General features: G+C 37.9%; 1 long non-coding RNA gene across 2 annotated transcripts; it reads left to right on the top strand.

Moving 5' to 3' along the window:
* The first annotated feature begins 2,126 nt into the window (after nt 1-2,126).
* LOC111611966 lies at nt 2,127-23,623 on the top strand. Of its 2 annotated transcripts, none has more exons than XR_002754326.1 (3): nt 2,127-2,593; nt 3,317-3,372; nt 16,855-23,623. It is a non-coding gene; the product is annotated as an uncharacterized LOC111611966 (long non-coding RNA). The 2 variants fall into 2 exon arrangements; XR_002754325.1 differs by having other exon boundaries at nt 3,314-3,372.
* The last annotated feature ends 1,693 nt before the right edge of the window (nt 23,624-25,316 follow it).

Genomic DNA, 25,316 nt, shown 5'->3' with positions numbered 1-25,316 from the left:
TTTGGTCCCCAATCAAACAAAATCTGACACTGATCAGTTTTTGTTAACATTTTGTGAAGAAGGAAGTTGCACTGGTCTTCTTCAGACGTTTTGTGTAAATTCCTTTAGTAGTTCTTATTGCAGCGCCACCTCAGGTGACAGGGGAAACCAGTTTTCCAGTTAGTTTGGATCATTTGACAGTGTAAGGTGGAAGAGAACCTCAGCAGCTTAAATTGGAATAAATGTTGACATTTATTTTCCCAATCAAACTGAGTCTAACAGATGTGAACTCACTCTGAAATATCTACCAGTCCATCTTTAAAAAAAAAGCCCAAACTAACTCAGTTTCTGAGATGCTCAAAGCTCAAGAGCAAGTGCTGTAAAATGTGGTTCTACAATGTCTTGACTCAGAAGAGCTAAATACAAATGCAAATCACACCATTTCATTTTTTTCTGTATAAATCCTTTTCAATTCATGTCACAATACTGCACTACATTGTGTGGGTCGATCACATGAACCTAGATAAAACACATCAATGTTTGTGGTTCTAACCTGTTAAAATGTGACATTTTTTTCTTTTGAAAAGCACCAGATAGGTGTCACTGTGAATCATTAGTCTGAAGAGCAGACTGTATTAGGTGAAGTACCCAACGGCCTTTGTCTTGCACATTTGTACTTTCGGTTTTGCAGAACTGCATCTCAGCCCACTGTTAAGCCCCCCATCTATCACCTTTTGTTGTCCTCCTCTGTCCTCCATGTGACAATCAGACGTGACATCTGTCATTCAAGCTCTGCAACCACAACTCGTCTCCAGAGTGTGTGTTCTGCCTCCTCGCTAAACACGCAGAGAATTAGAAACCGAACCAGAGTTGCATGTTTCTGTTGCCGCCTCTCAGTCTCTGCAGGCTGGGCGCGACATGGCCATGTGCGACGTTTTCCCGAGGATGAGTAGGCCACAGCATGACAGATCTGGGTCTCTCTTGACTTGCCGCTTGGCTGGTTGGCTGCTGCTTCCTCCTGTCCATACCCAGCAGATTACAAAGAGAGAGCAAATTGGGTCTGACTTTGCTCTCGCTTACCTAGAAAGATTGTTATGAACCACACAGATGATTCATAACAGATGAGGTTTTATGACCTCTGAAGGTCATATGAATGAATCCAAATATTTGCATAAATCATGAAAGCCCTTCTCCTCTCTATCTTTCTCTCTTTCTGCATGCTGCTATGTGTTGCAAACACACACGTGAGCCTTTGTCTTTCACCCTCAAAGTGTGCTAATATTAGACCCATGCTGAGGGCTGACTCTGTCTGGACACAAACAGTGATAAATGGGCTTGGATGGCGTGTGTGTGAGCGTATGTGCACGGGTAGGGGGAATTTTAAAATGAATGCTGTCATCGTGTTTCGGAGAGGTGTCTGTGAAGAGATGCAGGGTGTTGTAGATCCAGATGTGCAGTGTTCTACAGCTGTGCAAAGATAAAATAGAAAAACGCCATAATGCACCGCCTGGCAGACAGCAGTCAAAGAGGATTAGCCGGGTGCAGACTCAGTCGGTCGATCAGTTCATAAGAGAGAGAGAGAAAAAGAAGGAAAGCAGAGGGCAGTGTGGTCCTGGGGATTTTTCTATTTTTTTCCCTCCTCATCCAGTCTTTCAGGCCCCGTCGCTTATTTGAGCTTCCAGCCGATTGTACGTCGTCGCTCTCCTTTGCTTCCCTCCATCTGTCCCTCCCCCATCATCTCTTCTCTTTTTCACCCTCCTCCCACTCTCTCTCGTCCTCCCTTTCTCTTTCTCTCTATACCAAAGCCGGGGGGAGCTGGCAGAGATTAAATGTAGTCTCTATAAGCCAAAGCACATCACATAGCAATGTTTCTGTGGCCCCGTCCCTCTGCTTCTCCTCGGAGGATGGGGGAATAATAAGAGGACGTAGAGAAAGATCAGGCCGCAAATGTGGAATTTTGAAAAATCCACTTTGTTTTCTTTTTTGCATGCAAGCAGAAGGATAGAGATAAATGGTTTCCTTGGAGGCACATGGACAGCAGCAAGGTGGACTACTCTTCCTCCCAAGCTCACCTTCCTCTCCCTCTGTCTCCCTCTTTCTCCCGTTCTGGCCTGATGCAGACGAAAAGAGGGCCTCTGGCTGTAAGTGATCACAGCTGTGAGGCAAATTAAATGATGATCTTTCACTCTCCTCTTCCTCCGCTTTTCAAATGCCCCCCTCCACCTTCACCCCATCCTGTCACCCTCCAGAAGGCGTGGAGGAAGAAATGGAGGAGGGTGAGAAAGGTAAAAGTAGAAAGCTTGAGAGAGAAAGGTAGAATGTGAGTGAGGCAGGGGGAGGAGATGAAGAGGGTGGAGAGAGTGTGTGTTTTTTTCTTCCAGTCTTCCCTCCTTCCACCTCTGCATGTGATTGAGGAAGAAAACAATGCGAGGGAATGGGTGAGGAGGAGAGAAAGCAGAGCAAGACAAGAGATCAGCAGGCACAGTGTTTTTTTTCCTTTAACCTGGAGCTGTGGGCGTGTGCGTGCGTGTGTTCTAATGTGCGTGTCCATGCATGGGTTTTTGTTGTCCTCTCTCTTGCCCACCTGCTTTGGACCTGCAGGTCTGGATGAAAAGTGAGTGGAGGATCTGCTGCAAGGAATAGCAAATGAGTAAAAGGCTGTTTTATGTATGCTGTGCATTCATGTGTGTGTAGGGGTGTGTGTGTATGTGCCCACCCGAGCACTCTTCGCCTTCTCCTACCCCCTCCTTTCTCATGTTGGTGAGGCAGCTTACTGGTATGCTTTGCTGGCACTGTGGCCCCAGCTGAAAGTATGGACTCCATCTCGGTCCTCTCTTTTTTTCCCCTTTCATCCATCCGTCTTCTCACGCAGTTCTCGATCCCACCCACTTCTCTTTATCTTCTCGAACACCGGCTCTTTCTGAACTCTAATCTTTACTCACCTTCAATTTTTTGTTTTCTGCTAAGTTGCAGCAAATCTGTCCTCTCCTAGGACAGCTTGCTTTCGCCCTAATTGTGTGCGGATGTGTATGAGAAAAATAGAGGGAGGGAAAAGAGAAAGAGAGAAAGAGCGTGCACATGGTTCATTCCAGCTCTGTCCTGCCACCCATCCTCATCCTTCTTGGCTCAGCCTGTCGCTCTCGCTCTGTTTGTTTAGCCTGACTTGGAGAGGCTCGCCCAGGAGGAATAGCCTCCTTTGTGTTAAATCCACTTTTTGAGACAAAATAACGTTCAGAAATGCTCTTCTTTTTTTCTCAGTATCGAGGATTCATGCTGGCATGCTGTAAGCTTTCTCCTTCTATGTGTGTGCTTTTTTTATCTTCCAATTCCCAAGCAGGCAGAGAGCAAAAGGAGCACTGGGCGGTGAGGGCATCCTGGACCCAAAGGGGGGGGGTGAGTCGACACCGATAAACGCTCTTCCTCTTTCTGCTTCCCTCTCTGCTCCCCCCATCTGCTTCCTAAGCATTCAGACCACCGTGGCAGCTTGGAGGAACCTTGGAGCTTTGTTACCTTTTTTTCCTCTGCAAAGCCTCACCAGGATTCAGAACCTCACGCTGATCAGGGACTTGCTCTTGCAGCCATCGAGCGCGCAACCGAGAGGTTTCACCGCAGGGTGGAAAATGCGTCTGTCGGACAAGCATGAGAGTCATGGTGTCAGATGAATTGTGTGACACTGGGCAGTTCTGGCTTTGGATGTTGATGCAATAATTGATTTGTCCACGCTTGGCTTTTGTCTTGTGCACCGTAAATTATTAGCCGATTCAGACTTCCCCACACACCCCAGGACGTCTTTAGGAATACTGTACAGCAGCAGGCTCTCTACCTGATAGCAGGAGGCGTCTTTCAGATGTTGTATTGTTCTCTTTAGGTGAGGAGTACAGTGAGGAGGCTTCAGTGGGGGGTCGGGGTGGAGTTGGAATGAAGTGTGGGGCTGGGGGGATAGAGGGTGACAGCAGTGGGAGAGTTTCAGAAAAGGCTGGTCAGTCTTGTGTCTGTCATTTGCACTTGAAAGACCCTAGTCATGCAGTGGTTATTTCAATGAATGCAGATTGTTTTGGAGTGTGTTTTGGAGTGTGTTTACTGTGTGGGATGCAGGATAATGATCACGTGTCCAGACCTGACTTTAAAGATGAAGACCAGAAACCCACTGGACTTCTGAGGAGCCAACATCCCATCAGCTGCTGGTGGTGACAGAGCAGTCTGTTCTGTGTCTCTCTCTGTCCCTGAGACCCTAACTTGTGACGTTGTGTTTTCATGTCCACGGGTTAGGCTCTCGGGAGCTGAGAGGGATGCCAGGTCAACACAATGTCCAGCACATTGCTGCCTCCAACAACTGCGATCAGGGGTAGTGTTGGGATGGGGGAGAGAGGGTGGCATGGCGCAATGAAGCTCAGGCTCTTTTGTGTGCTCTCCATGTACACCTTGCTATAATGTCCCACATCAAGTTTTATCTTGAAGCTTTAGCCAAGGAGCTCATTGGTATGCTAGCAGAAGTCTACACCAGGTAGTTAGCATGTGCTAGTGGAACCTGTCAAATGTGGAAGATGAGAGTGGATTTGCATGAATTCTGCTTTTAAGTTGAGTCAGGCAGGACAGTATGCAGACTTGACAAAATTCTTCTGGTATTAGCATTGACCCTTGGCATATAAGCAAAGAGTCAATTGCAGGAAGTAATTATTTGCCTGTGTTTGGGTATTTGGAATCAGGGACAGTCAAGAGGTTCCCAGCAATCAAGGTGTGTTAAGGTTTTTAAAAATTTCAGATTTGCAGCTGCTTCATTTTTTCCATCATACCCTTTTTATGGTTTAAAGTCTCTTTAAGGTGTTGTAAGACAAAGTGCCAGACTCCCCAGAGTTCTCTCTGACTGTGGCCAAAGAGAAATTCTTTAATCCTTTAATTTTATGCCTCAAAATCAAAATAATAAATAAATGGCAACGATAGTCTAACATAATTTTAAACTAAATAATCAGGTACCAATAGCACTGTTGTCTTTTGGTTTGAATAAATCAAATTTTCACTGATTTTAATTTCTGCATCAATACCTTTTTGCAAGAATTGCCCATGCTTACCTAATAACTTATTTTTTGCTTTCTAAATACATTTGAAAGAAAAATAGCATAAATAATAAAAATATTTTAAGAGTACCATTACTGACTTAAAACAGTTCAAGAATATAACAAGGAAAGGAAATTATTATGCAGATTAGCTCAGGATGACAGTGGCAGAACCATAACTTAATGGAATGTGAAACTTTTACCTGTACACATTGTCTTCTTCTGTCTGAGTAGCACTAGCAGCTAACAAAGACTAACACTGAGCATGCCTGCTCACCAGTGCTTGTACTTCCTGACTTGAGAGCAGCACAGAGTAATGTTGAGAGCCTGACCATGACTGCTCTGTACATTATGTGTTTGACCTCAGCAAACTCTCTGAGATGTTAAAACTTACTCACTCATGGTAACAAACGATAAAGGTGACATTAGCATGGCACAATCACCTTGTTGAAAACATGCACAGCTTTGTTCTTTTTGATGCCGGTGTTGTCCATGTCTGCTGTTAATGTCTTACATAGGGTTGTGAATTTGCTGATGTCAGTTTTATGTTTACTTCTTGTTGCAGGTAGCACGATTTTCCCTTGATAGGAAAAGGACTCTGCTTTGATAGCAGCTTACTAAATGGCAAGTCTTTTACTTGGTACATTTAGTCCCAGTTTGATTTTGGGACATCACTGATTTTGGGCCAATTTCTAATCTCCAGTTTTTGTGAGGCTTTCATGGCAGCTTTGAACTATAGCAGATAAAGATATAGAAGTAACATTCAAAATATCTTATTGGCCTTCCTGCTTTGAATGGTCATCATTATTGGTTGGTAATTGTTTATATTGGAAGCAGAGGCAACATCACACTGTGTGTTGGAGACAGGAGTCAGTATCTGGCCTTGCCATTGACCACAATGTTACAGTGCAAATTGGAATTATAACAATAAACGGAAACTATTTAATTCTGAAAATATGACATTTTTGGTAATAGGTTTTTTGCGCTAGAATGCGGTGGTATTTTGGCTATTTTGAAATAAATGTATTTATTGCAATGTAAACATTATTTTGCATTACATAAGTTATGCAATCAACAACCAGATGTTACTACTGCAAAAAAGGATGGCAGAAAGTAGTAGTATATTTTGGGATTATGCACAGTTGGCTCTACCAGACACAGCATTGAACAATTCATCAAAAGTTGAGTTTGTCATTTTAAAGAGTTGAATCTATAGCTCTTCTGTAATTTCCCAAAAACGCTGCACCCACGTGTAACAGACATGTCACTCCACTGTCTCAATAATGGTTGAGGATGAGTGCTAGTGCCATAGCTGAATTCTGAATATATCTCATGTAAGTCTTGCCACCATCATTTTGAATTACTTTTTGAGCGAACAAACTTATTCACATGTGATTTTAATCATTTTAATGGAAACACTGTGTTTTCAAAATTGAGTGTTTTTTTTCATATGTAGAATTTGTAATGGAAACACAGCTACTATAAATGAAAATTAAAATTGTATTTCTTTATTTAAAATTTTACAATAAATTTTGACATTTCTAATGTCAAAATTGATTTGACATTAGAAATTGTCTTTAGACTCTTATATTAGCACCACGAGCATTACTAACTTGAAATGGGAGTTACCTTTCTTCACCAAAAGAGTGCTGGCAATTTAAAATATAACATTTTCTATGACAGACAAACATTGAAAGCTAAAGAAAATAAAACCTTTGCTTGACTTCATTCAGCCTTTCCGTTATCTACTGAAAATCTTGCTTTCTTTGCCTCTCTCAAGTCTTAAAAGAACCATAGATATGTCTCAGTAGGTTGAGGAGCTCAACCTATTGCTTTTTGTCACTGATACTGGAAATAGCTAGCATTAAATCCTTTTCACTCAGAACCAACATCCACTCCAAATAGTGTTACCAACCTGCTACTTTGATGTGTTTACTACATGGTAAATGATTGGATGTTGGATGTCCCCACTAGCCAGTTCCCAGTCAGGCCTGGCCATTTCTTGATCAGATCTAATAGCAGCACATTTTAAACAGCTGCACTTTATTTAAAGCATGAATCTTAGCTATTTGTCACCTCTGGTCTATATGGTATGCAACAAGGAGATTGATGATAATCTATCTTCACTGATAGTTCTCTTTCTGTGAAAGAAGGGTCTTAGACATGTATGTGTTTTGTAGGATTTTAGCAAATGCAAATCCCTTATATTTTATTTGTAGCAATGCCTTCCAACTTTTATTTTTCCAGATATCCAGTTGATTGTAGAAATAACAGTTAACTGGCTCCTACATATCTGTGGTGATTAAAGTTAATTTATTTTAATACCCACTATTTTTTGCTTTAAAATGTTATCTACAGAACCATGGGTTACAGCAACAACAGTTAGATGTAAAATGCTAATGTGTTCAAACTGCAAGCTTTGATCAGGAGATGCAGTCATGTTGCTAGTCAACCAGAATAGATTTTGATTTGAATCCCATCTGCACTGCTAATCTGCCGTTTTAGTACTTCTCTCATTCCTGTCTTTTCCTTTCATCTTAAAACCATTTCTTATTGCCCCAGCCAAAGCAAACAAACAGTCACCTGCAGTGATAAAATGTCTATCCGGTGTTCTCCATTGTTCCGCTCCTTCAAATGCTGTTGGTACACAGTGTCCCCATAACTCAGTCAGACATGAAGGACTGCCACATAGACAGCCAGACTGACTGGTGGGCATGCACCCACTACGATAAGCTGCTTGATTACCTCTGCATTGCCTGAACCCTTTCTCCGATAGGTAAATTAGGTGATCTGTTGAGTTGCGTTTGCATCAGCCAAATTTAGATCAGATCAAGCCTGAATGCTTTGCCATGTGTGTGTTTTTTGTCACAGCAACTTTAGATGTGTCAGTCAGCAATGAAACCTGGCATAGAAAAGCTTGAGCAGCAGAGCAGTCCCAGACCAAAGCCAGCCCACAATTCAGCTATTGTTAGTGTTTTCAGTCAAAATGCATCTTTGTGCCGCTAAATATCAGCTACCCCACGGTCAGTGCTTTTGAATGGAAGCAGAGAGGAGTTTAAGCTCAGGCTGATGTGTGTGACAGTATGTTTTCATAGAAAAATCTTCTGTGCATATCTGTATGGCAGTGAATTAACTGACCAGATTATTCAATAAATAGTGTCAGTCTGGTCAGGATGACACTATGCTTTTTGTCGTGTTGAGTTTTCACTCACCATTCTGCTGTGTCTTTTCTGTCACTCCCTTCAGCAGGCTGTCTGCTGTCGGCTGCAGACAGGACAGCCTTAAACATCAATACCCAGAACTGGTCAGTGGGTAACTGTCTGATTTCTATAATATCTTTTAACATGCCAGGGGCTTTTTGTTCTTTTTGTGTGTGTGTGTGCGGAACAGTTCTTGCTGGAGAATGATTTCGAGTCCCGTCTTCCTAGTCTTTCACTGAAACAAGATGGTGCCACGCCTCCACATGGGTCTTTCCTCTCCAAATAATGCCCACTACACGTACCTCTAGTTGTTGCTTCTGCAGAGTCATGTTTTTTATAATGCATGCACACCTGGGGCCTATTTACTTACCACATACCTGAAATTGCGGAAGCTCTTCTGCTCTGAGCTGAGAGGAGGAATTAGGGCAGATCAAACACTTTTATTGTTCTCTTTTCCCATCCTCACTGCCCATTAGCTGCCAAATAAGCTTTTTTTTTTTCTTCTGTGTGGCAATGTTAGCAGTGTTAACAATCACACACGCAGACACACCCCTACACACGCAGGAAGGTAATAACTGTTGCTGATGTTTTTATACCATAAACTGAGGTAATGCTGATTGAATGTTCAGACAGGAACTCTGGGGCTATGACAAAAAGATTAGCATTGCTGCAACCAGTGTAGTACTCGAGACAGGTCTTGGTCACGAGACCATTTTTTGATGGTCTCAGTCTTGGGCGTTGAGGACTCGGGACTTTATTTCAAGACCAGTCAAGACCACAACTGTGGAAGTATCACTAAACTTACTGCATACTGTCCAGTTTATTTGTTAACGTGTTTGTTTTCACTGGATGCAAAATGCACCGATTAAAATCCAAGCAATAACGTGACTTACAAATTACGTGTTTCTGTTACTCTCCCTTCTCCCTCCCCACCTTTCACTCCCACGCAGCGCTCCAAGACATGCGCAGTGGGTATTTTTGAGCAGCAGAAGATGTCTGTCTTCATCAGTAATAGAATTGCGCTGCATAAATCTTTAAAAATCTGATGGCGACAGCTAACTCAGCAGCGCTTCGGTTTCACAGACGGTGGGGACTTCGTCTAACTTTTTTTGTCACTTAGAAAAGAAGCTCAAAGATGTTAGCAAAGCTAGCTGTACAGAGACACATAAGCATTTGTGATGAAAAAAAAGTCACTCATTGCGCTGAATTATTGTGTGAAGGTGTTGACTAATGTGTCACATATATGGGACAACACTGTGTCCAAAAGTCTGCAATAGTGATGTGGCATTCATGAACGATCCGAGTCTTCTGAGCTTTTCTTTACTAAGAAGCAGTGACGTGCGGGGAGGTTCGTAGCTGGTGAGGCACTGACTTAATCATAATCATATTTACAAATATGATTGTTAGCAGTGTTAACAATCACTGCATGTTATTGTTTACATAAGGAAATTCCATGCAAAGCTGGAGGGCAAAAGGACTATTCTTTTACATGTCATAGCTGCACTGCCGCCGTAAAATAATTCTGTTAACTCAATCAAACTTGGACTTGTAGACAGTATTAATTTTGTGCTCCACAGCAAAGGGAAAAACTGTTTAAGTACAACTCAAAACCACGTCTTTCACGCTCTCTGTATCAGCGTAGCTACGCGCAGACTTGTTGCCATAGAAACTGACAACAACGCCACAAAAAAACCCCACTCAGCTATTTCCCACACAAAGAGCAGAACATTCAGTCTATTGCAATACTATGGTTTTAGGCTTAATGTTTATTTTGCGGTTATTAATATGCGATTGCTGTGGTAAGAGGAGAAAACTCTAAACATATCGCTGCACTTGACTTTACTGTATGGCTAGCTCGCTGTTACTGTCTCTTACTCTGCAGTTGTGGAGTCTCAATGTCTGGGATCATGAGCGCCCCCTGCCATGAGGCAAGAAAACTGCCTGCCTCACCTCGAATCTGTTCTCTGTCGTTTCTGATCGCTTCTCAGCACACAAAACATGTTACACACACAGTTGGTGACAAAAAAAAACAAAACACTGTACATTATATAAATAAGCTAAATTATGTAAAATCAGTTCATGTATTAAATGTTTTTTAACCATTTTATTGGTGACGTACAGACAGGAGGAACATGCTCTCATCGAATGGCAGTCAGTGCAGTTAGCGAGAGGTTGCGCAATCCAAGGTGAGGCTCAGCTCGCTGCTGCCTCACTGGCTTCACTTCTGAGCATTTCAATGGGAAAATGCGAAAATTCAGCGACTTTGAAGAAAAAATAATCAGAATTGGTTAAGCTAAATGAAAACTAGGTATTTTATAGTACAAACAGGGTAAAAATATCAATATAAATGATTTTATCATTATATATTATTTTTCCATGATGACAGGTGAGGCTGTGCCTCACCTGCCTTCCCTGACCACACGTCACTGCTAAGAAGATAGGACTGGAGCCTCACTGAGAGCCATTATTTGTTCTATTGCTATTGCTGTGTACACTGCAATAGCTATCATTATTTTATTTAATTATATACATTGATATTTATTTAATTAGCACATAAATGAAACACAAGCACGAAAGAGCATGCAGAGCATGCGCATTGCCATGATGGCAGACATTACAGCATTGTGTTTCCTGGCTTCATGTAGTGGGATAGAGTGTGAGAACAGTCATGGTGAGCACCTTGTGCTTGGTTATTTGCTTGTTGTTCTTTGGTCAGTGTTCATAGTTGAACGTTGTTTACCGTCAGGGCATTGCCTCAATTGCTATGTTCAATGATGCAGACAGTGGTGATTTCTAACATGAATGATATGGGCAAATGCCCAGGGCATTATCTTTTTAGATAAGCAGAACAAAGAGTTTGTTTGTGCTTTTAATATTGGTTAAATTTATTTCAGCTCTAAGTATTTAATATCTAGATGTTTTTATGAGAATGTGAATCTTTCAGATCAATTTGATTAGCAACTTTGATCATATGTCACATTTTATTGTGTCGTATAGCGCGCGCGGCGCTGGTCTTGGTCTTGACTTGGTCTCGACTTCCATCGGTCTTGATCTTGAGTTGGTCTTGGACCCTAACAGTCTTGGTCTCAGCCTCGATACACTCTGGTCTCGGTCTTGTCTTGGTCTCGGGTTAGTTGGTCTTGACTACCACACTGGCTGCAACATCAACTGCTAGCTAGCTAGTCTGATAAAAAGAAGAAAAAAAATTCAGACATTTGAAGGAAAATGAACTTATAGTGTGATGTTCTTGTATTTGATGTTAACAAGCATTATCTACCTCACCTGTTCTGAGAGCAGGAAGCTGAGCCGATGTGTATTGACACAGGCTGAGTAGATTTTGGGGTTCAAGTGGGCTTCTCTTTGTTTTCCGACTGAGCTGATATGCTTTGAAGTAACTTTCATCAATCTGTATTCTAAATGTGTGAAACTCACACACTAAGAGGGGCGTAAAGGCAGCAGCAGTGCAGTAATTTTTACATGAATATTTGTTTGAAGGTATTGTTGATTAAAATACATTTTGCTTATTTTTGATGCATTAAATAAAAATATATATTTTGTTTTATAGATAAATGTTTAAAGCTCATACTGGAATTTCAATTTGTTTAGTTGTATAAATAAAGTTTAAACGTGTTGTAGCATTTGAGAATTAAAATTTTAAACATTCTCAAAGTTACGGTACAGTACATTTTAGGCAAAATGACTTTATTTGCTGATCCCTCCTTATACATTCCAAATAAGAGTTGCTGTTTCTTATTTGTGCTTTTGTACTAAAGATAAAAAAAATGTGTAGCACCCTTTTCCACTCCATGTAAGAAAAATAAAATGGAGGGTGCTTGGATTTGACATCAGTCTGGTCCGCAATCAATGTACAGAACCAATGTCCGAGTTTATTACAAATATGACCCAAAGAAACCCTTGAATTTTAGGCAAAATGATTCAGCTTAACTTTATTAAACTGCAGTGACAAGAAAACAAGGGTGTAACTTTGTGTTGCAAATTGGTGGGGACACATTGTGAGGAACAGCTGGGCGGGTGGGGTTGGGGGAAGTATTGCTCCCTGGAAGGCCTTTGTTTGTGCTAAGAACAAGGCCAAAACTTAAATGTGAATGCCACGCATTGCTCAGTAAATTATACATTCTGATGAGGCTTGTAAGATTAGTAGTAGTTATTGAAAATAAAAACCTTTTAGAAGGTATTAAACATTCTAAGAGATGTAAGATGTTGAAACATCGGTCATCTAATTAATCTGTAATGTCTTTCACTTGCTGATGGAATTACTAAAAAATGTAACTTCATAGTGATATTCTAATTTATGGAATGAGTCTATATATTTGCTCAATGCTTGCCTACAGTTGAAAACAGTTACAAAATTCAGTTCATGCCACCCACGCCCTCTAAAAATGCCACCCTGGGCAGTTTGCCCTGCCCATTCCGCCCATATCAGAACAGCCACTGCAAGTCACATCTGTGTCTCTGCTGTAATTTTCAATGGGACTTTTTTGGGGCTAGTTGGGGCATTTGGGTTGTAGACTGACCATCAATATATTCAATTCAAATTTAAATTCAAAACTACTTTATTAATCACAAAAGAAAATTAAATAATATATATACTATATATAATATACATAATGACATACATATATAATAAATACTGGATTGAACATCGCCTATTAGCCCCTAAAGTCAGTGACGTTCACCTGTGGTCGGCAGACACCATTAGTCATGTCCACAAAACCACATTCTGTTCCAATGCAGGATGAGCAGGAATCTGTTATGAATGGTTATGGCCCTCATATTGCTGATCAAAATCTCTTAATATGTGGCTTAAATTAAAGATGCGAAAACTGCCGATGTTTGGATATGTAAACTATGTATTCTCTCTGGATGTAAATATATATAAACAACTTAGTTTCTGTCAGTTCTGTCAAGATGCAATAGAGGACTAAGCGAATTTCTCTTTTATAATGGCCAATAATTTACTTTTACCTAATTGCTGCTGTAGGAGTCATGGTTTAAAATTGGACTAATTTTGACTCTTATGTTTTATGAAATATTTCATCCTATTTTATGATTGCTTTGAATATTGCAACATTCTACAAACAAATGATACAGTTAGTCCAGGGATGTAGAAACCCAGGAGAACACCTTAAAACCAGTTGTATTCTTTTTCTTTTCTGTTCTGTCAGTTTAATGTCACATGTAGACCTGTTGCCATGGCAACCGACAGACAACAACTCCAGGAGTCCAAAGAGGAAAATTACATTCAAGTGTACTAGCAATTAACATATATAAAACACACTAAAAAAATTCGGACACAAAGTACACAGAAATACTAAAACAGTACATTCTGTCTGTTACAGATTGTTTTCTTTTATTTTTAGGTTTAATGCTCATCTTGTGATCATTAAGAAGTGATCATCTGAACACTAGGTGGCTGATTAGCTAATTTAAACACCTGCTCCACTGATATTCAGCGACTATGGGTCGCCTTATTTTTGTGCTAACTGAACCAAAACACATCAAACGTAGCAAAACATTGCACCCCTTTTTCAGATTCTTTGCTTGATTATGTCATTTCCCCGACCACAGATATTCCTCACTCAATTCCAAGACATAGAGCATGTGGCGAACTGCCGGCACAGAAAGTCACGTGATGTCCAGTCAACTAGACCACTGAATGCGGACTTGCCATTTACGTTTCACAAAGAAATTTAAAATTTCAGTCGTCCACTGGCTCTGTTCAAAACAGAGTGCGCAGCTGCTTTCGAGTTACTGTCCGCAAATGCAGGAACATAAAGGAAAAAGGTGTACAAAATATTGATGGGGGCTGTCCCCTTCAGGCCAGAGTTGGTGGGGACATGTCCACACCACTCCTTCAGGAAGTTACGCCTATGCAAGAAAACCAACTATCTAGTCACCACTATAAACTTTAAAGTCAGAAAACCCTTCATAAAATCTAAAGAACATATACCTCTTTACATAAGGCCGCACAAAGAAAATATTAATGGCCACGTTTTCCCTTGAACTAAGGCACAACTGGAAATGTCCACAGTCATAAACAAATGTAACCCAGTCTGTTGGTTACTCAACCTCCAGGAGAGGGGAATAAACAGTCTGAGTGACCAATCAAACGGCAAAACCAAATAAAATACACAGTGCATCTTGCGTCACACTAATACTTCTTTCTATTGCATTACTTACATAAAATAATGCTAAGGCAATTTACAAACAATACAGTTTTAATTACTAAGTAAGCAAATAACTTAATTGCTGCCTTTACTTTTTATATTATTTAGATATTGAAGTAAAGGAAAATCCTATTGTATTTCTTTCAGAAACAAGAATATGAAATCCATAGCTGCTGTCATCAATGCTATGCAATAGTAAATAAATGTTTGCTTTTAATATATTTGTGTCCCGTCTTGAACTTTGCAGGGTTTCTATTAACCTTAAGTTAAGGTTAATAGAAACACACACAGGAACAAATTACAATAACCTCAGTTTACCCCAGAGCTACAGATGTCAATGCTGTATTTATTATGTCAGATCAGCTACAGTATAGATTTATAATGACCTTGGCCTGTTTGTATTATTATTATTATTATTATTATTATTATTATTATTACTATTTTTGTTTATTTATTTTTATTTATTTCTTTTTTTTTACTGAACCGAACAAAATGCACTTCACTTCAACCTAATTCATTTAAATCAGTTCAGTTTTCTTCAGTTTTTTTTTAATTTGGTAAAATTGGAAAAAAAAATATTGGTTAAATCATATTAATTTAATCTAAATTTAATTTATTGTAGTTTGCCTCAATTCAGTTCAGCTTATCCTAGTTTAGTTGAATTTACTAAGTTCAGTAGAGTTCTGTCCAGCTCTCTTCAGCTTGATTTGGCATAGCTCAATTCAGTTTAGTGACTTATGTGAAATCAGTTTTAATGGGATTGAGTTTAGTTCAGCTCTGATTAATTCAGTTAGGTGTGAATTGATTCAGTTCAGATCAATGTAACTGAACTTCATTCTGATTAGTTTAATAAATGTTCAGTTCAGCTCATTTCAGTTGCAGTCAATTAGTTTAATTCAGATTGTATCAATCTAATGTTGGTTATTACAGTTTCCTTATCTAGCACTAATTTACAATAAATGCAGTCTAAAGGCAGGCTACAAGAAACGTTTGTCCAGCTCATAAATATTTTATTTACATCCACTTTAATTCAATTCATCTTTTTTCAGTGTGATTCATATGGAAGCCCATTTCTGCCACTCTGTAAAAAAAAATATATATCTCATTATAATGAGATACTATCTCATTATTTTGAGATAGTATCTCATTATATTGAGATAGTATCTCATTATAATGAGATAATTTATTTTTATTTTTTTTAACAGAGTGACGGAAATGGGCTTCCATAGATTCAAGTGCAGCTACTTAAAAAAAAGATTTAAATGAAATATAAAATGATTTAATCTAAATTCACCAAGAGTTTGAAGCTCTAGTTTCCAAGCTACAGAATAACTCTACACTGCATTGAGATTTCTCAGAAGTGAACATCTGTTTGCTGCTATTCTGTTCACATACAAGATATGTAGTTATACTACAAATGATACAAGCTAAGATTTGCAACAATTTGGTTTTATTCTGTCCTTTATGTGTCCTATATTTTTATTCAAGCATTTTTAAGATGCAATGTGACAAAATGTGTAGAGTGGGCACAGATAAAACTGAAACTGATTTAAAATAAACAGGATTCCTGCTAAGGACAAGTACATTAATTATTCTTTTTCTAGGTCTTGAAAAAAGCTGATTAATTTTACTTCGGATCTAAATCTAGAAATTTTAGTTTTGTAAAAAGGATGGAACTTAGAAATAAGAAATGTGGCTCCCTGAAATAAAACACAATATAAATAGATGGTATAATGTTAAATAACATGCTTTTTTGCTTCCTAATACAGTCGTAATCTGGGAGCACTGAGGCGCTCTCATCAGAAGGCTTTTGTTGGGATGGAGACTTTAAACTACTGTGTCTAAAAAAACTTTGCTGCTGTAATTCACAATTCCATTGACCTTATTATATTAGATTTGGGGTATTTTTGTGAAACCAAATCTGTTCAGGGTATTTGTATGCCACTTAGAAGGTTTCAGGCAGACTGCTTAAGAACAGAATAATTCTTTACTGCGTGCATGCATGTATTGTGGGCCTGTGCAGGTGTGTGTGTGTGTGACAGGATGTATTAAAGCATCTCATCTTTGACAAGAAAGACCATTATATTCTGCATGAAGATATGAGCAGTGGACATGAAAAGCTCAGATTTTTCACTGCTTGCTATATTTTTCACCTGATTTAAAATGGGAAGTTTTATTTAGAAATTTATTTTGCATTGTTATAGTTTGCAAAATGCAAAGACAATGCAACAATGCAAATAAGAGTCACAAGTAGCACAAGTAATTATGAGCGGTTGCAGTAAATTTAAAGGTTTTGTGTTTTGATATTGTTTTATACTTCTATTACTCTTAAATTAATAAATAGTGGATGCAAGCATCTGTACAGTTCCAGTGTAGCTCTGTTCGTTCTGTCTGCTGTACACTCAACGGGTTTTGTCTTTCTCTCTGTTTCAGATGATTAAACCAGATCATAACATATTGAAACAGGCCAGGTACCTGAGATGGATTAAAAAGTCTTAGCTGCCCCTATGAACGCACACACACAAACGCATACACGCCCACACACCCGCACACACACTTGTGTGTATGGGATGTCATTACCAGAATGTACATTTAAATATTTCTGCATGTCTCCTAGAATGTCTCTGTGAAATACTGTAATGACAATAAAATACATCTAAAGTTCCTGTGTCGTATTTTCTTCAAGATATCCATCAAGGTTTCATGCTGTTTCATTAAGTTTATACTACTCTATTAATATTTATTTAAACAGTTATTATTCATTAGGTTTACTAATTTTTGTCTTTATTTGAAAATTACTTATATAGCTTTTTTGCTATTTTGTTTTTAGCTTTAATAAAACTACTGCTTTATGTGCTGTGATAACATGTTGCATACAAGTTACTTTGAGTTGTCAAAAATGTTTACGTTTGCTATACTTTATAACTGTGAAGATTGTGATTGTCCATCTGAAAGTAATGTTGATTAAAGCCCATCAAACTGAATCTGTTTTGTACCAATGTTGTCAGTAAATACAGATTTATTGCTATTATTTTAGCACAGCCTTAGCTTAGCATGCTCTAGCTAGAACTCCATAGCTGTGTCCGAATTCAGAGTGTGCATCCTTCAAAGGACAGATTTGTAGGCCGATTACATCATAGCACGCTGACAAAACCTGTCTAAATTCAAAGATTCCTTCAAATGCGTCCTTGTTTTCCACCAAATGGGTCTGGTGTATTCTTCACAGTCCACCTTATCCCATTACTCAAAGCGCAATGGTGGTGAAGAGCAGCAAATAATTTTACTATATTACACTTTACATGACAACATAATTTTTTACAATGTTTGTTGGCCAGAATGTGACTTTGTAAGTCTCAAAGATTTGCTCAGTTTATCAATACATCACCTAATTTCAATATTGTTCTGACATTTTCGGAGATGTCTGCTCCCGCTGCATTATCATCCAGCTCCCCTTGCCAGCTGTAAGCTAGCCAGGTGCTCTAGGTTTTCTAGAACGCCTGACTCCCGGCACATTGTTTTAAAAACTCCAAGTAGCTTTCCCCAATAAGTTGAAGTTAAACACAGATATTATTCAGATAGGTAATATCTAGTTGTAAAATGATTTTTTTTTTTTTACTAAAGTATTTAATTTATTCTTGAGCAAATTGGTTTGATTGATTAAAGTTAAGGATTCAAACATCTTATCTGAGATCTGGAGAGTATTGTATTTGAAAATGAATAACTTGCTAATATTTATTAGCAAATGTGTAATACACGTTTGAACATTTTAGAATCAAACTGACAGATTTATTTTTTTACTATGGAACAGCTTTTACTATAAAAGGTGAAGAATAATACAGAAATCAGGAGTAACACATGACTGAAAAACAAACTTCGGCTCCGTTCTTTTTTCTTCGCTGCTCTCTGCTTCATGCTTTCACCATTGATAGGTAACCTAAGTTACGCTGAGGTTGGGGCAGGGACTGTTGGTGAAGGCTAGACCTGTCCGAATTCATAGCTTTTCTCTTCCGGTCTTTGTTTATTCACGGCCTTCAAAGGATGCAGACCCCGAATTCATACGTGTATGTATACACTCATGAGATCTGAGAACTACTGCTACATTCTAACATTTCATTATACCAATTGTATCAATAATAATATTTTTTTGCATTTAAGTACAAGTTTTAATGTTATGGAGAATTTTCATGCGAATTTCTGCTTTTCTGACTATAGTGTGTAATGCTGCCGACCTTTTTAAAAATTTTTTAAATCAAATGTTGAATTTCTTTTCAGTAACTATTGAACTTTGATTTGAATCTGCAATTGTTGTGACTGACTCCAATACCAGAGAGCTTACATGTGAAGCGTTTCCTCCCAGTCAGGTTTTGGTTAAAGGTTTGACACAAGCAGCAGAGAAATGTTTGCGATTAAGATTTTACTGCTGCGGAACCTGAAAAAGAAAATACAACTGCATATTTTAAGATAATCAGATGAGAAAGCTGTCATTAATTCAAAAACTTTTTTTATTTAATCCAAAAATGCTTAAATGTAGTTTTTACTTCCTAGGGGTTTAGACATGCTTTTCAACTGTGCAAATATATAATGAACATCTGTGTCATGATGTGTAGCATTTCTTTGTTACCTAAATAAAACTGCACTTTTTAAATTTACCTTCCAAAAATAATTATTCTCAGGTTTTATTATTTAGTGATACTATTGCAGAATGTGGAAATATGATAAAACTAAAAACAAATGCTTTATTTAATTAGAAGATAAATCAATTTGTTATAATGCTAAAAATGTGAGTTAACTTTCTGAGTATACAGAGCCTTGTAATGAAAATTAGAGTAATTAAATTATAGTCAGAAGACATAAAAGCTCATTTTAAATACACAGTTGGGAATTGTGATTTTTTTATTTCTTTGCTTATGTGACAATAATATTGGTGCTTTCATTTTATTATTGATTTCATTTCCTGTATTTCCATGCTGCTTGTTAAGTAATTATTTAGCAACACTGAGCAACAGAAAGACACTGGTAAATTCTAAAACTGTTTTATAAAGTCAAATTAGTGGGAAGAACAAATGTGCCTTTTTTTGATAAAGTCGGAAGATTGCTTCAGTATGATTCAAATTCTGCTTTTAGGAAGATTATATTTCTTTTCTCCTCAAAAAACTTTAATTCAGTTTGTAATAAGCTGAATGTATGTATGCTTCAACACATTCCTTTTTCCAAGTTTACTTACTTTCCAACAAATTCACAGTTATATAGAAAACAATATGCATATCCTTTATTATGTAGTGAATAATGTGTTGCACATACAGAAAATCTTACTCGGTTGAACTTCACTCTAGACAAAAAAAGTGTTTTCTGTTCATTTGTATTTTTAAGAGTTAGTATAGATAGTTGGCCTAAAGGGAACCCTAAAAGAAATACACAGAGAAGCAGTGTGTCCGCTGCTTTTTGCTGTGCCTTGCTTCCTCATCGCTCACACACTCTGCCTTAAATCCACGCTGAGGTTTGGCTCAAACGCTTTAGCTCTCTGCTGCCGAAAGTAGGCCAAAAACAATCTGAGGACAAGGCTCAGGCAGAGTCAAAAAGCTACTGATGGGTGGGGTAGGAAAAATGCAACGTCATTTAGGAATATCTGTCGTTTCTGGAAATCCGGTTCATAGTTTAATCTTTGGCTTTTTTCTACAGAAATTATATCTGACACTTTCGGGCTTATCTGCAGCTGTAAGGTTTTCTTCTGACACAATTTTACAGAGATAAACTGAGTTGTCAATTTGACTTTTGATTAAAATACTGACCAACATATAAAAGGAGGTTTTTGAAGGTTGATGACAACAAAAGCTGTGCTTGGATTCTATAAAACAGTATGAATTGAAGAAAACAGTTAATTCAGTTTCTGTGCTTTTTCAAATAAGTCCAAAAAACTACAGGTAAACAGAGTATTAAATTTAAACTCTGCTGTACGTTTTATGCCATTTTTGTGAAGAGTTTAAACATTTTTTTAGTTTCATGGATTCCTGAAACAATCTGCAAACTCTCCAATCAATTCACAATCTTTCACAAACTCACACATTTAGGTTCAAAATCTAAAACTCAGAAAATTTGACTTAAAGAGACACAACTAAATATTCCTCAAATGTTTTGATAGTGTGAATAGTAACCAGAAATCTTATTACTGTATGAGTAGAATTACTCCAACATGTTTTACTTAAGCAGAAATAGAAAGTGGTTTTGAAAAAAAATATTCTCAAGTAAGAAAAAATAATTTGGTGAACATGCTACATTTGATGTAATCACATGTACAAAATATAAAGTTATGTTGAAATTTTGGTATCTTAGAGAAAAAAAATAAGAAATGAGAAAATGGTAACATCTTGTTGCAAAACTATATTTCCAAATCAATTGTTTTTTTGCAGCATAAGCCTGTGATACCAAAATTAGAGAAGATTTAATGTGTATGTATGATAATATAGATGAGCTATTCACTGTATATTCACTTGCTTTCTGAATGACAGCAACTAGAAAATAACACTAGAACAAAGCTCATGTTCATACAAAAAGTCTAAATTTAACACAAACTGTGTTAAATTGTTTTAGTTTTAGTTTTAGTTTTAGTAATTTTGCAGCTCTGAAGAAGCTGCAAAATTATAAACAGTAAGCTGCATGAACTTGGATGCATGAACATGAATTTTCTTTCATCTTTAACCTGAAGAAATAAGTAAATGCAAAATCTGCTTTCCCTCTGTATATAGTGTAAAGGTTATTAACCATAAAGTATCATAAGTAAATAAAGTAAATTAGATATCTGAAATCTTGGGAGAAAATTTAAATTTTACTAAAATGTTTCTTTCAAATGTCCAAGCTCTTTGAAGTAAGCTTTAGCCCAAGGTTATGACTTAATACTTTAACAAACTTATTCGTTTTGATAAAATAGCATGTATCCTTTAGGAATGGCCCGATAATTGTTACTGTCATTTTAAAAGCTACAATTTTAAAACTTTATGGTTGTTAATCATACTGTTTTCACAAAATAGAACCCTCTAACCCAGAACGTGTGTTACAATGTTTAATCTCTATTTCAAACAAACAAAATACAAATGTTGATTTTTCTTCTGTTTTTCTTACTTAAAATTAGAGATTGCTTCCTAGTGTTGTCTTGGAATGCTACTGGAAAGGAAATTTGCTCGTAAGTGAAGGTCACAAATGACCACAAGTTGATAAACCTGTAACCTGTATTCACTCAGATTATTCACATAGAAGTAAAATGTGTTTTCACATTTTTTGGTCACTAAAATGTCCAGAACATGTTCGTGCAACACTTGTACAAAATGCACAATAGGGCATATTTTATTCATATTAGATATATACTTTCAAAAACTTTACAAAAAGTAACTGAAGAATCTAAGTTAATTAATTGCAACAACATTTAATTTTTGAATTGTATTGAACTGACAAACTAAACAAATCTGAAAATATATTTTCATTTCCAGAGATTACCTACAAAATCATCTAAAAGGCTTAACTTTTTTATTTTCCATGTTTTTATCCGTGAAAGGTTTAGGGAAATCATGTTTCCTTTAGAAACTTTAAACTGAAATACAACATATAAAATAATTGCTCCAGGCTTAAATAGGCACATAAAATGACACTGATAAAGATATTTTAATGATTAAGTGCAACAGCTCAGGCACTTACTAGATCATTTTACTTACAGACCTTTCACATCATGAAGAAAGTGTCTGAAGGTCTATGATGGTTTAACTTGTTTCTCATTATGTCAAAAATAAGTGTTTTACAATATGCTTCTGCACCCTGGGAACATTTCACATTCTTTTAAATCAGTATGCATTCATACCGATGCATTCATACATGTCTGACCTTCAGCAAGGTCAGACATGTACTATATATCAGTGGTCCCCAACCCCTGGGCCACACAAGAAATAATTAAATATTTCCGTGATATGTATTGAGTCTGGAGGATCTTTTATTTAGAAAAGCCTTTGACCGGACTCTGTCGGTTGTGTCTTGCGCTGCAACATTGAGCCCACAAGCAGCATCAGTTTCGATTTCCTCCCTACGCCCCCCCATGCAGCAAAGCTTTTGAAGATCTTAAAAATGCAATCTGCACAGAGTCTGTTTTGCACACCCCTGACTTTGAGAAATCATTTACACTGCAAACAGATGCTTCAGGGGTGGGTCTTGGGGCAGTTTTGTTGCAGGAAGTGGATGGAGAGATGAAGCCAGTGGTGTTTCTGAGCCATAAGCTTCTGGATAGAGAAACCAGATATTCAACGGTGGAGAACGAATGTCTCACAATGAAGTGAGCCATCGAATCATTGACCTGCTGGGGCGACATTTCTTTCTGGAAACAGACCACTGGGCCCTCCAGTGGTTGCATCAGATGAAAGACGCAAATGCACGGATTGCTGGATGGTACCCTGCTCTGCAACCATATAACTTCACTGTACATTACAAGGCTGGAAAAACTAACACTGTAGCTGACTGTCCAGGATTCCTGAAAGTTAAGATACTGTGAGCTTATGGAGAAGGGGGAGGAAATGTAATGAAGGTCTTCATTACTGGGATGAAAACACTTAAAAGGGTGTGTTGAATAAGAGACAGATACAGATCGAAGTATTTTATTGTTTGTGTGTTTTTGTGCAGTGGCATCTCAGCTGGAACTGATGGTGTCCTGTTAAAATACAACAAACAAATGGATGGGTCTTGTAACTGTTTGAAATACACTGAAATGTTTGTGTAGATGTGGCTTACCTCTGTCTCTTCCTCTGCAGGGTGTTCAGGCTGAAAGATTCCCCAGGGGCCTGAGGACCTTATAAAGGTTCCGGAGGAGACCAATGCAGATGGAAGAGGGGGAGCGATAGAATGATGCATTTTAGAAGTTTAATGATTGGATTTATATTTATAGAAAGATATTTTTAGAAATGAAATGGCTGCTTAGAAATGAAGAGCATTTGTTAATATTGTGTTGAAGATTTGGTTGTTTGTCAAGATTGTTTGTGTATATGTATTTTGTCCTACCCTGTTTCTTGGTGGGGTTGTCAATTGGAGCAGCCAGGAACTATAAAAACCTGCATGTTGGTCACATTGCAGGTTGGTAGGTGTGGTTGCTGCTGAGACCCATGGCTGTTGTAAGCAGAATTATCTAAATGTTAAATGTTGGAGAATAAACACCTGGTTGGTCTGCACTATTTCTCTGCCTCAAGACTCCTCTGTAAACCAACTGCTAAGGGCCATTCTAACAAGGAGGCAAGACAGAGACGTCCAAAAACAGTTTGTCACAGAGACAATCAGAGGAAGAGGTTGATAAGGATAAATTCTCCAGATGTAGTTTATGAATGCAGCCTTGAGGTTGTGAATAAATGTGGCTGAGCATACATAATAAGAAACAAACAAATCATTAACTTCTTTTTACATTTCCCTGTGAAGTCTTCAGAAAACAATGGCCATTCAGGAATGCGTTGTGCAAGTTGTGTTAACTTTTTAACACAAGTTACACACACAACTCCAAGAATTGAATAAACTAGAGTTTTTAGGTTTTAGGTTAACTCTAAAAAAATTAAAGAAAGAAAGACAGGAGTAGGAACTATTTCCCAGTGTGTTAAGCGGCATGTTTTTGTATCCTGTGTTGCTACATTAGTGTGATGGAAGTGTGTTACATTGATCTGACTCGTGTGTGTTATTAAGGCAAATGTGTATTTGAATGCAACTGACTGTTTGCAAAGTTTGAGGATAATGTTCTGTTCACACTAAATGTTTTCAAGCAGGATTCATTGTGATGTTTAATAAAAGCCATTATAAGATCAGAAAGTTTGTTCATACAATTTGAAACAAGAATTTAAATTATTTTCAAGTAAAATAAGCAGTTATTTTTACTTGATATTAGAGAAATGTGTGCTATTTAACTAGGTTAAAATAGTTTTTTCTTAAATATTGTGAAATAATTATTTGGTTTAATTGCAGCATTAAGTTAAAACTCACAATTCAAGAATAATGAACTTGAAAAACAATGTTTAGATAACTTGTCTCTTGTTAAATCAACTTCATGAACTTTTAATTTCTGAGTTGAAACCAAAACAATTTTCTTGTTGACTTAAATTGTATTTGCAAGGCAGCAGGTGGACTTTCAAACAACCTGGAGCGACTCAGACGGAGAAGAAACAGCCATTAAAAGGGTGTATTGACATGAATGAATTAAAGTTCTTTGGCGCTGGATGAAGCATTTCCGATGCTGAATAGGGATGCCATCTCCCTGGGCTCGTTCACTGGTGGTGGAGGTCCGAGAAGGATGGAGGCCTGGAGAGCTAAGAGCACGGAGGTGGAGAAGGTGCGGAGATGGGTTGAGCACGGCTGGAGAGCGGGTGCTGCCATGGATGAAGGTCCTTATAAGCAGGAGCTTGATCAGTTATTGGCAAAGACGGGGCATAGTCTGATGCTGATAGGCTGTCAGCAGATGACGCGGCGATTGGATGATGTAAGTAAGGCTGGAGAGTCTTCCAGTTTGAGTTTACGCCTAAACTTCATTTCAATCTGGAGAGACTAAGATGGAGAAAAAACAGCGATTAAAAGGGTTTATTGACATGAATGAATAAAAGTTCATTGGTACTTGGATCCCCGTGGAAGACATTGTGTTGGGAAATGCAATGAGCTTGGATGAGTGTGCATAATTTCCTATATTATTCGCAGTCTGCCATTTTTATTTTCTTTTGAAACCTGTGATATAGATATATATATCCTAATCTTTAGGAAGGAATTTCACTCTCAGCTTGTATTTTAATTTCTCTCTTTCATTTTCTTCAGCGTAGCTCACAGTTTTTAAGAAATTCTGTAGCTTTCGGTGTACTTCTAAATCTTAGTCCTTAGTCACATCTTTTCGGGCCTGATAC

This window comes from Xiphophorus maculatus, chromosome 18 (genome assembly GCF_002775205.1).
Source record: "Xiphophorus maculatus strain JP 163 A chromosome 18, X_maculatus-5.0-male, whole genome shotgun sequence".
Classification (NCBI taxonomy): Eukaryota; Metazoa; Chordata; class Actinopteri; order Cyprinodontiformes; family Poeciliidae; genus Xiphophorus; species Xiphophorus maculatus.
The sequence above is the reverse complement of the archived record's forward strand: the minus strand, read 5'-3'. Positions and strand labels throughout refer to the sequence as shown.